At 46.6% G+C, this 11,722-nt stretch overlaps 1 long non-coding RNA gene across 1 annotated transcript in view; it reads right to left on the minus strand.

Annotated features, from left to right (window-relative positions):
* Nucleotides 1-10,179, minus strand: part of LOC144762170 (uncharacterized) — a 46,243-nt gene extending 36,064 nt beyond the window's left edge. The window contains exon 1 of the long non-coding RNA XR_013596060.1: nt 10,066-10,179. This is a non-coding gene — a long non-coding RNA (uncharacterized LOC144762170). The remainder of the gene's footprint in view (nt 1-10,065) is intronic.
* Nucleotides 10,180-11,722: the final 1,543 nt, after the last annotated feature.

Consider the following 11,722-nt stretch of genomic DNA (forward strand, 5'->3'; position numbering starts at 1 on the left):
GTGCCGGTCTGTTTGGGGTGGTGTTATTTCCACTGCCTCTTGCACCCAAGTATAAGACAAATAAAGCAGACTGTTCCTCGTGAGATGGGTGACGGAGTGGAAGGACCCGTGACTCGCAGCCGTGTGACATTGAGAGGGTCTTTTATCTCCGACCTCTCACGCCACTTCTGTGTTTCCTGCTGCGGTTGCTTTTTACACGCCCCATTGAACTGAGTGGGGTTTTCACTCCATTAGCCTGTGTATGGAGACACCACAGTGCACTCTTGGCATTATAACAGCACACTCAGCTGTGACATTCGTGTTAAAGGGCAATACCGAATACCCTGCCTCCCCCCACTTTCAACAAACACCTCTGTACCTGTGGTACCCGCGCCTCCCACGTGCAACCGCTGCTTGGGTGAAGATGAGCCTTTAGGGCAGGGGCACAGAATGTAGATCTAGATTTCCAGCTTATTCCCCTAAACAACATTTACATTCTTTCAGGTAGATGCATCAAGCATTTTTGCGAGCGCAAACGGTGCGAATCGCAAAATTCGGCCGTTTGCGCCCACAAAAATGGCATTTGAGATTCATCAAAGGTTCATTAACCCGCAATTTAAGAATTCGTAAATAATTGCGAATTCTCAAATTGCGATTGCATTTAAGGAACCATAAATTGCGATTCCTTAAATGCAATGCATGAAACATTTCAAAATTGCGAATTCGAAGTCGAATACGTGGTAAATAGCAAAAACTTAGAAATATGCACTTTAGTGCATTTTTCTAAGTTGTATGTTACACACACACATGTCCTTGGGACATGTGTGTGCGCAACACCAGTGCACATTACCATATCAGGGGTGCAACAGGGTGTCCTTTGGACACCCTGGCACCCTTGAAATTGCATCCTTATTTGCCATTCGCTAATTGCTAATCGCAAATAAGGAATGACTCCCCATTCATTGGCCCATAGGAATGAATGGGAAAGCCATTCCTTATTTGCGATTAGCAATTAGCGAATCGCAAATAAGAAATCAGAAATCACAAATAATATTGTGATTTCTACATGCATTCCGTTTTGCGAGTCTTTAATAGCGAATCCTTAAAATTCGCTATTAAGGACTCGCAAAACATGACTTTGATGAATCTGGGGGTAAGATCCTAAATGTTCACCATTTACGTCTGTGCACTAGTTCTAAAAATATGTCCCCCTGGACCCCTGATTCATGACGTCATTTAGACAAGCGCAGGGACAGAGCTCTGCTGTCGCTGCGGGCCTTCATTCCCTGAATTTGCAGCCAATCACAGAGAGTTGCAAACTGCAACCTTCCTAATTAATATGCATCAAGCAGGTCATTTTGTGACCCCTGTAAATGTTCAGTTTGCGATGTGACCTATTGGTACGCAGGTTGCATTGCAGGTTGCACTCCAGTTTGCAAGCCCTGGGTGTGGCTGTCCCTCCTGTGCACGTGGGCACATTACATCAGGCCCCTGGTACTTTCTTTTGTTTCCTTTCCGTTTCCACTTTTCGTTTTATTTATAAATGTCGTGCCACATAAAATAATCATGGCATGTATCCGTATCAGCCGGCGGTTCCTAATCAGGTTTTTAAAGAGATGCCGCCTCGTATCAACTTGTAATTCCGTCGTCCCGCGTATCGTCTCAAAGAATCTGCAGTTGCACGACATTTATAAATAAAACGAAAAGTGTCCCGACATCACATATAACGGACATTGTCCTGTTACCGCGTATCTTGGAGTACTGTCTGCCACTTCCTGTCTCCGGCAGGTTAGCGTGCTAGCTGCTTCCTCCTCTTGGGGTATTTCTATGGGACCTTGGCGGATGCGCAGCGGACGAGCGCAGCGGGCGCGACGACTTCACGCCGAAGTTGCGCCAAAGTTAAGCCCGTCTGCGCCCGTCCGCGGCCGATCGCGCCCAGCGACTATACCCCATGCTCTTTTAGCCACTTACTCTCGTGCGGATCTGTTATCCCTTCAACATCCTGGCCCCCTGAACGCTCGTTCAATGGGCGCGGCTATGAAATGTGGCATTTATATCTCGCCTGGTCCCTCCCCAGCCATCCCTACCTTAGGTCCACGGCCTTGTCATGACGCCCCTTGAGATTTGATCTGGGTCTCCCTTCTATTGCTGAGGACCTAGAACAAAAGCCTTTAAGATTCTGGCACAGGCTTTGGTCTACAAGTGAGCTTGCCCACTATAGGCAAGATCTCATTCATGTATTAAACCTGAACAAGTGCGACAGAATTCCCTGGTTGGTCTTCATCAAGAAAGAACTGTATCGTTTGAGACTCCAGGAGCTATGGGATGCTCCCGAACAAGGCTGCCAAAGGGTTTCCCGCAAAAGTTTGGTGGAAATATACAAGGAAAAAAGTCTATCCACTTTGGTATCAGCACCCAAAAACGGCATTTTAACAGAGCGATTTTTGGATTCCAAAAATTCTTATCAATTTGAGGGTTTTATGGATATTATTTTCCCTATTTTAGCACGAAAACTATTCATTCAATGGAGGTTGGGCACCCTACCTATTAAAACTTTTACTTGTAAATGGACAAAGACAGTTGACAAAATCTGTCCAGGGTGCAGAAATCATGATGGGGAGGAAATTCATGTTATGTTCTTCTGCCCAGCCTATAATAGGCCTAGGAAACACTGGCTTGTGCCACTATGTAGGAACCTGGGCATAAGGAGCCATCTGCATTCATTTAGAATATTGAAAACCAGCACCCTGCCCCACATAGTTTTTGTAGTTGCCAAATTCATAATGGCCATGTGGCAGATAAGGATTAAATTGCTAAAAGACTGACATTGACATGAACTGTAATGTTCTTCCTCTCATGTATAGACCCCCCAAGGGATGTAATTTTTATGTATGTGTTTTGAACAAGGGAATGTTTTGTAATTTGGAATGTTTTTATTGTATCTTTTATGGTCTATATGGCCGAAATAAAGAATTTTTGGATTGGATTGGATTGGATACCTTCTCCATGTACTCTGCCATCCTGAAGCGGAGACCAAGTACATAGTCCACTATGTCAAGTTTAGGCTTTTTGAGAGGTAACTCCCATCCTTCCTTCACAAGACATAGGGGTCCTCTTACAGGATGTCCAAACAAAAGCTCAAACGGGCTGTTACCAACCCCCTTCTGTGGGACCTCTCTGTAAGCAAACAGAAGGCATGGTAAAAGGATGTCCCATCTTCGCCTAAGCTTTTCAGGTAACCCTTTTATCATCCCTTTGAGGGTCTTGTTGAATCTTTCAACAAGCCCATTGCACTGTGGGTGATAGGGTGTGGTAAATTTGTAATTTACACCACACTCCTTCCACATAGCAGTCAAGTATCCTGACATGAAGTTTGCACCTCTGTCAGAGACAACCTCCTTAGGAAACCCCACTCTGGAGAAAACTCCAAGCAGGGCCCTGGCCACAACAGGAGCTGTAGTGGTCCTAAGGGGAATAGCTTCTGGATACCTGGTGGCATGATCCACTACCACCAGTATAAATCTGTGACCAGATGCTGTTGGGGGGTCCATTGGTCCAACAATGTCAATCCCCACTCTTTCAAAGGGAACCCCCACCACAGGTAGTGGTATAAGGGGGGCCTTTGTTGTGCCACCTGATTTGCCACTGGCTTGGCAGGTGACACATGAGCAACAAAACTCTTTGGTGTCCTCAGACATATGGGGCCAGTGAAAGTGTGGGGCAAGCCTATCCCAAGTCTTGTTCTGGCCTAAGTGACCTGCAAGGGGAATCTCATGGGCTAAGGTGAGAAGGAAACCTCTAAGAGACAAGGGGATGACCAGCCTCCTGGTAGCACCAGGCTTGGGGTCTCTTGCCTCAGAGTATAGGAGTCCATCATCCCAATATACCTTATGGGCACCTGTAGCATTCCCTGCAGCCTCAGCAGCAGCCTGCTGTCTGAGGGGTTCAAGAGAGGAACAGTCTAACTGTGCCTGCCTCAAGTCTGCCCTGGAAGGCCTTCCTGTCCCAAGAAACTCAACCTGTTCAGGCTCAAGCTCTTCTAGGACAGTTCCTTCTGGGGTCTTGGGGTCAGCCTCCTGAGAGGACTGATCCTCAACCTGAGGTAGGGGGGAAGGTTCAGCCTTGCCCCTACTGCTCTTTCTCTTGGGTAGTGTCTGGTCCATTCCTCCAGGATCCAGCACTAGTTCAGCTGGGCATTTCTTGGCATGTGACCTAGTCACAGCAAGGACATGTGAGGAGAGACCTAGCATTTCTACATGAGTCCTGTACTCCACATCTGACCACAGTGAAGATTCCAAATCATTGCCCAAAAGACAATCTACTGGGAGGTCTGAACTAACTACAACCCTTTTGAGGCCAGTTACCCCTCCCCAGGAGAAATTAACAACTGCCATACTGTGATTGGTAGTGACATTGCTAGCATTGGTCACTAGGTAGTCTGAACCTAGCATGATCTGGTCAGGGTCCACAAATGTTGGTGTCACCATAGTAACACTGGCACATGTGTCCCTGTAGGCCTGAGCCATCTTTCCATTTATCAAAGGCGTTTGTCTGTATTTGCCCAGAGTACTAAGACTTACAGTAGGGGTCATATCCATGTCCCCAGTACAAACAAGAACTGCCTGAGTAGGAATTCTAACTAAGTCAGAACCCACCTCAGTTCCCAGGGTTAACCCAACTATAGCCTTGGGAGTTGCACTACCACTACTAACTGTACTAGGGGGTGCAGGTGTCTTAGGGACAGTAGTGGTAGGAGTTTGGCCTTTCTTGGTGCACTCACTAAACCAGTGAGTGTTACTTTTACAGTATTGGCACCATGGTTTCTTAGGACCATCATTCTTCTTCTTTTGGGAAGTTTGGGACCCACCCTCCTTAGGTTGTTGGGGCCCTGTTGCAGACTACTGGTCATTTTGCTTATTCTCATTACCCTTCTGGTCTGCTTTCTTCTGGCCACCACCCTGGTTCTGGTTCTGCTGCTTGACCCTTGTCCTGACCCATCTGTCTGCCTTCTTTCCCAATTCTTGGGGAGAGGTCAGATCTGAGTCAATCAAGTGCTGATGCAACAACTGGTTCTGACAATTATTTAAGATTTTCTCTCTCATAATTAAATTATACAATCCTGCGTAATCAGTAACTTTACTTCCCAGTAACCAGCCCTCCAAAGCCTTAGTGGCACAATCAACAAAGTCAGTCCAATCTTGAGCCTGAGTTTTCTGGGTGTCTCTGAACATTAACCTGTACTGTTCAGTGGTTAAACCAAACCCATCAATCAGAGCATTTTTCAAGACTTGGTAATCATTAGCATCCTCATCTCTAACAGTGAGGAGCTTATCTCTTCCTTTACCTTCAAAGGAGAGCCACAATATAGCTGCCCACTGACTCTGGGGTACCTGCTGTACTTTGCAGGCTCTCTCCAAAGCAGTTATCCACTTGTGGATATCATCTCCTGTCTTATAGGAGGGCACTATTTTGCTCAGGTTTCTGTTATCAAAACTCCTGTCTCTATCCCTAGGGATATTGCTGCCACCAGTGGGGACAATCCCACTCAACTGTTGCTCTCTAGCAAAGGCAAGCTTTTCTTTGGCAAGGGCAAGTTCTTCCCTTTGGATCCTCAGATTAGCCTGCCTCATCTTTGCTTCATGCTCTCTCCTCTGAGGGGAAGTCATTCTCTGAGCAGATGCATGAGAGTGCACAGATCTATTGGAGCCTCTAGAATGAGATCTATCTTTTCTAACTCCAAAGTTAGGCCTGCTCAGGGTCAGTACTGGGGGTCCCTCAGATCCTTCCCCATGTAGGTCTAAGTTGGCCCTGGTGAGTCTGCTGACTACTACAGGACCTCTGTCTGCCTCATCCCCAGAGGACCCTTCCTCTTCCTCCTCTTCCTCAGCTACATTATCTGTTTCAGGGAGGTTGGAGTCTGGATCACCAGGTGTACCTTCTAAGGGGGGCATGCTCCTATCTAGATTAGAGGGGTCTGTGTTAGCAGACCTTCTGGCATCATATGTCTCTAAGAGACCTAACAGAAAAGGAGTGGTAGGGTTATAACCCTGTTTCAATTTCCTGGAGGTACACAATTGTCTCATGTCCTGGAAACTGAGAGCTGCATATCTGGAAAGGACCTGTGGAGGGTCACTAACCACTAGGGGAGTCTCTGAAGTCTCTCCATGGGTAGACATGCTTTCTAGTGAGGTGTAACTGATGCACCTACCTACACTATGTGTTTTCCTACTGATCCCTTGCTAAGAGTTGTAGTCAGGGTGTGCTAGGCCCTTTCTACTACAACAGCTGGTTTAGTAGAACTCAGAGTATTTCTAGGCTTGTTATATGTACCTATAGTAGCTTATGTGATCTTTCAAATGATATTTCAAGATTATACGTGGTAAAAACAACAGCAAGCTCAAATCCCAACCGCTGCACACCAATGTGAGAAGTTGGCCTGATATATGATGCTCACTAGTTCTAGTGATCACCTTGTATCAGTCCAAACAACCCTTATGGTGATTGGTTGTAAGTCAACCTTATAGACCAGCTATCCTAATGGTAGCATGGACAAAGCAGTCTTAGGCTAAACTCTTTTGGCATGTGAAGCCAGCTGTTTTACCACAATATAACCCCTTGAATACCAGATGAAAGGACACCACACAGGTTGTTATGAAAATAAATTATATATTTATTAATAACAAACACCTATGAACTCTTTATGAGGTCAGAGGGCTAAGCACATGACAATCTCTTACGAAAAATACGATAAGTTGCACAAAATTACAATGGTGCCCTAGGGGCACAACAAACCATATACTAAGTAAGTGGAATGTGAAAGTCAATAGAAGGAATGGAGCTGTCCAGAGGCTGTAGGATTGCTGGGACCACGCTACACTAACACTAGGTAAGTAATAGGAGGCCCACGGAACGCGTGTGCAGAGTGTGAACTCACACGCGAGATGCGTAACAACGTCTATGGACAGTACAGTTCAAGTTAAAGGTGAGTACGGACAATCCTGACTAGGTAGGACTAAAATGACTGTGGAACTGGACACTAGGACAGTTAACCTACCCTTGAGCACCGAAATGCTCTCGTTACCTCACCCACGGGCTGCGGATGCATAGGTGCAAAGTCGTGTCGGGTTCTCGCGTTGAAGTCTATGGAGCCTGAAAGAAAAGATGCTGCAGGCGACCAGGAGGAAGATGTCCGGTGCGATCCAAGGGTGGATCGGTGAAGAAGAGGACCTGAAAGCAGACGGGACAGTGTTCAAAGTCACTAGCCAGTGACCGGTGTGGAACCAGGAAGGAACCAGGTGCTGTCGTCGCGATCAGGTGAAGAGTGGACGCTTGACTCTGCAGCCACGTGGACCAGGAGGTGTCTTCGACAACCAGGATGGAGGCACAAGCTGTCCCACGCAGGCTCTCGCTGTCGGCGGTGTTAGATCCGGACTCGGCATCAACAGGCCTTGGCAAAGGCAACCCACGCGGTGAGTGGAGAAAGCGTCTGGTGCGGACTAGGATAGTCCGGGGTGCCCCTCTTTTGGAAGGCAGCAAGGGCCAGACTGGAGCAACTAGACCAGCAGAAAAGATTCAAAGGTTCGTCGTCTAGGAGGCCACTACCCAGCCGGCAAGTGACCAGACAATGCGTCGAGCAGCAAACAAGCAGAAGGGCCCCACGCAGATCTCGTGGATGCTGGAGGGCTGATCTTTGGTGCAGGGGCTGCTCGGGGCTCGGGCTTCTCAGTCCCCAAAGCACTTGGTCGAGTTTACCTCGGGAGTCGTGCTGGAAGCGAAGTGCAGGTTCATTTAAGATGGCCGGTCCCACGTGTCTCGTCGCACCCACGGGTCTCAGCTTTGCTGCAGATGTGAGTTGAGGTCGGAGAGGTCTGGGAATCCGGGTCTCGTTGGGCTCTGAAGTCTGGGTCCTCGAGGGAAGACGACAAAGTGAAGCCGCTGGACGCTTGATGGTGCCTGCAGTTGCAGGATGGACACTCCTTGCCCACAAGGGAGATTTTCTTCAGTCTTCTGTGGAGCAGAACGTCGAAGTCCAGAGTTTCTTCTTGTAGAGTAGTTCAGGATTAATCTAACTTGGAATGGGACCAGCTCCTACCTTTATCCTGCTAAAGGGGGCTGCACTACTGACTAGGTCCCTCCCCTGGGTGGGACCAGGAAGGGGGGTGGCTACACCCCCTATCCTTTGTCCGGTTTCCCGCCAGAGCTGGGGCAGGGATGCCCCAGCAACTGGTTTGAACCGGTGTATGCACAGGACACCTTGTGTGCCCCGGGCATGTCTCATTCCTTTCAGGCCTATCCTACCCAATACACAAAATCCTGTCTGGGGTGGTGCTAGCACCTCCCAAGGCAGGAAACCCTTTGTCCAAGCCGCCCTCGCTGGAAGGACTCCCAGCAGCAGGTGGTCAGACTTGTGTCTGTGGTGGCAGCATCCATTTTGTGATGCCAAGGCTCGAGTTAACTTTAACCGGGGATCTCAGTTACATACATGTCGTGTCTCTCTAGAAGGGTGGAATGCTACCCCCGTCGCCAGAATTGGCGAGGGGGTAGTATTCCAAATTGTATGACACCTTACTCGACATGTTTTGATAATGTTATACCAGAGTTGGCATTTAACCGCGAAGATTATATTGCACTTAAGAGTGTATAGTGTTATCATGGAACAGCTATAAGGACTTGGTTCCGCAAGCTGCAAACAGGCTCAGCTCATGCCAGAGCACCATCTCACATAATTCCAAGCACTCTGCCTTCAGGATTGATAAGGCCTTCCATAGGAGTGACTGATAGGAATATATGTGTCCATTTTAGGTTTAGATATAGGTTACTATATCTAAAGCAAAGGGTGATTACACCGCCTTGCCCCAGCTGTCGTGCAGCCAGTTGTGTCTATTTTAGATGGCCAGCCAGGGGTGGCATAATACATGCTTCAGCCCCTGGTAGGCCCTGGGTACACCTATGCCCTGGATACCTAAGGTATACTGTACAGGGACTGATAAGGTGGCCCAGTACCAATTGGTAAATGCACCTAAGGTACATGGGGGCATATTACCAAGGGCCTTATCGCCGCATTAGCGGGACTTTTTCCCGCTAATGCGGCGATAATTTTATCGCCCTATTACCAAGCTGTCGCTAACACCAGTTAGCGACAGCTTGTAGGCGATAGCGGGCATTTAGGGGCCACTTTGCATGTCAGCGATAATTATCGCTAATCACATGCAGAGTGGGCGTGCCAAGATGTTAGCGACTGAAAACAGTCGCTAACATCTCTAACTCCTAATAACAACTTTTGGAAATAGCGCGAATATCTCCAAAAGCTAACGCCTGCTAAAAGCCATGTTATCCAATGGAAGGTGGATAACATGGCTAAGAGCATTGTCACGATAATGCATGAATATTGCTGATTTTTTAGCAATATTCATGCATTTCGCAGGATTTTTACCGCTTTTGAGATAAACCTTGATAATATCAAGGTATCTCAGCGGTAAAAATCCTCGGTGCTCGGCGATATTTTTTTCCCCGCTAACCAAGCAATAGCGATAATTATCGCTATTGCTTGGTAATATGCCCCAGGGTTGTTAATTTAGAGAGAGAACAGCTAGGCTGTGGGTCTGATTAGCAGGCCCACAGCCAGGGAAAGTCGTAAACCAGTGAAGCAAAAAGCAAAAATCTGGGGTGACCATAGGATTGCAGACCCCACTCTCCTACAGTGATCATCTAATGGTCACCATGACAACTGGTTCCCTGAAGGGGATTGTGATCATACTTCCATTGCACCTATTGCAATGTTTAGAATCATTATTGAAAACACAATCCAAATTGTGTTAATGATGATTTACATTCATTAGCAAACAGTGCTTAGTTTCTATGAGGTCACAAGACTCTGTTGTCACAGAGAGATATATGAATAGTCCCTGTGTACATTTACTGCAACTCAAAATATTAGCAAGGTGTAACTTGGCAGAACCTCTGTAAAGTCTAACATCCTTTGAGGACCACAAGTCATTGAGACACTGAACACTACCTTCTTCATATCAATGCGCACCTTTGCGCGTTGACACACTTCAAGAACACAGAAGGTTATGACCATCTTACCTCCAGTTATCAGTGCCTGGAGCATGATGACAGCTGCAAGGATGGCCCTCATGGTGGTGGGAGAGTAAAGAGTAGGATGATGGAGTCTCTGTGCCTGATCACCTTCCTGTGTCCTTTGTACGTCTCACGCTCAGGGCATGTCTTTTATACTGTCACTGAAGAGGCGGGTGCACAGGATGCCTGAGCTATGTACACAGAAAAAAACTTAATGTGGCTGAACTTTTCATTTGTGACTGCCTTGTGAACAGATGCACTTAGAGATATACTAAAAAAATCTTATGATATAATGTAATGTGAATTTTGTTCATACCAAATTGTAATGAAGCCACAATTGTAAGTGCAGGGCTGAATTCTAGTTCTCTTACAAATAAAAATGTGTGCAAGAACCATAATTATGTGTAACATTAATATTCTTCTTATGGTATTGACCCAGGGATGGAATTGGCTGCATTTGTCCGCCACTAAGGAAGCTTCTATATCTTCCCTTTAGCTTGGTCGACGGCGGGTGTCGGAGTGGATGTGTTCTAATCTGTTGAAATTAAACGGAGACAAGACCGAGGTTGTTATTTTAGGCAAGCACAAGCATCTCTGGGGTCCCCAACATTGGCCCCAGGAAATGGGACATCTTCCCCAACCAGTTACCCAAGTTTGCAATCTTGGGTTTATCATTGATAACAATCTCTCAATGCGGCAACACCTGTTTTACCATCTTAAGGTGGTTGCGGAAGATCATCTGGATGCTCCCTGACTCCACTAAAAGAACGGTAGTCCAGGCACTTGTCACCGCTCGCCTGGACTACGGTAACTTTCTTTACCTGGGTGGAAGTCAGGAGGTACTGAAGAAGCTCCAGGTGGTCCCGAATTCCGCAGCCCGCCTCCTTTGTCACGTCCCAAGGAAAATAGTTATCTCTCCTTTCCTTCTGGACCTGCATTGGCTCCACATTGACAACCGTATCAAATTTAAGACCCTGTGCTACGTCTTTAAAATCAAACAAGGGATCGCTCAAGTCAATCTTCAGGAGCTTATCCATCCATATGTCCCTTTCCGGTCTTTACGTTCATCCACTCAAGGTGATTATGTAACACCAAGTTTTAAACTAACCAGAATGTGTGGCCGCTCCTTCTCATGTCTCGAACCCAGACTATGGAATTCCCTCCCTAGTTCTATGAAACACAAATCTTCTTACCCCAAGTTTCGCCGAGATCTCAAGACCTGGCTTTTCTCTCAGTGATTAGCCCTCCGTTTACTCAGTCTGCATTAGTGGACATGCCTGGACCGGGAAACCCTGTCAAGGGTACCTGTACGCATTATAAATTTAATTTAATAATAATAATAGGATAATTAATTACCTCACCTCTGACAGTTTTCTGCTGACACATTTTGATTGGTCAAAGAAGCTGTAATTTATTAGGGAAAATTCCCAGAGAATAAGAAAAACATGAAGAAATTGTAGTGTTAAATACTGCATCCAAATGCTTTGCCACATTGCCAGGGCCAATCCTCATCCCACTAAGTCCACATATGTGTTTTAATTCCTGCCAGATATGTTGCAGATGTTCATTGACTTTTGTGGATTGTCTCATTCATTCATTATTAACTTTCAAGTAAATATGCAAAGTGGAATACAACCACTTGAATACTGAGGCAAACCTTTGA

The sequence above is a fragment of the Lissotriton helveticus genome, chromosome 6 (genome assembly GCF_964261635.1).
Source record: "Lissotriton helveticus chromosome 6, aLisHel1.1, whole genome shotgun sequence".
NCBI classification, from domain to species: Eukaryota; Metazoa; Chordata; class Amphibia; order Caudata; family Salamandridae; genus Lissotriton; species Lissotriton helveticus.